The sequence below is a fragment of the Berghia stephanieae genome, chromosome 12, assembly GCF_034508935.2.
Source record: "Berghia stephanieae isolate SIO BIC M18660-M18661 chromosome 12, UCSD_Bste_1.3, whole genome shotgun sequence".
In the NCBI taxonomy this organism is placed as follows: domain Eukaryota; kingdom Metazoa; phylum Mollusca; class Gastropoda; order Nudibranchia; family Aeolidiidae; genus Berghia; species Berghia stephanieae.
In genome coordinates this window covers 16,818,150-16,819,116 of record NC_088371.1, presented here as the reverse complement: position 1 = coordinate 16,819,116, position 967 = coordinate 16,818,150, and positions in this window count along the sequence as shown.

Sequence of the window (967 nt, the reverse complement as noted above, 5' to 3'; positions counted from 1 at the left end):
AGCTACTCATCAAACCTCCAATAATAAATACAACACGCTCATCCAATGTCACTAGTTTCTCCATCACCTGCAAATGTCCTACCGGCAAACAGCAGCGCAGCCCTCGTGTTCTGAGGTTGACCCCGATCGAAGGTGAAGGCTGTTTTAAAATTCACGAGAGACGGATAAAGAAAGAGAAGTCGGGAACATAACAACGTAGCAACCAACCGGCAGAGTGAGAGAACGAGATAGCCTGATAGCCTGAGAGAAGGGAAGGGTAGCGGTCGGAGGTCGGGGGTAGCAAACTGGGGCGCGGGTGTGGAGTGGCGGCGGAGTGTGTTATTTTCGCCGACAAACGTGCGTCATCAAATCCACGGCTGTGACCTCTTGCTCTGACTTGCTCGACTCGACTTGCATTCTGAAATGAAAGAAATAATAATCCCGATAGTAACAAAGCAATAATAAAAGCTGATGAATGATAATGATCTAGATATTATTTATTATTGCCCTGGCTGAATGTTGGTGTTAGTCTCGGTAGCAAGGTGAAGGCCGATGGGAGTGAAAGTCGGTTTTTTCTTTTTTTGGAAGGCCAGTCATGTGACTTGCCTTTATGTTAACGGGACTCGGAGCTACCGAATTAATTTAATTATATTATGCATTCACGTTTTTGTTTGTTTTGTTTGTTTTTTTTTAAATGTTGTTATTTTCGTTGTCGTTGTTGAGACCCGCTATTATTTCAATCCTGTTTATTTTTTTTTTATATCTCTATAGATAGTATGCAGATGACGTCACTCAGGCCTTTGTTATTGATTTTGCCATCCGCGTTTGTGAGTTGTTCTCACTAAACTGTATTAACCAGACTATAAAAGTTCATGGTTACACAGAGTTTGTGTGTTGGTCCGTTATACTTCCGGATGGCAATGTTATGAACTTCTTAGCCAAGCGCATACTATCTATATTGTCTTTCCTCTTACTTCTCTATTATTTA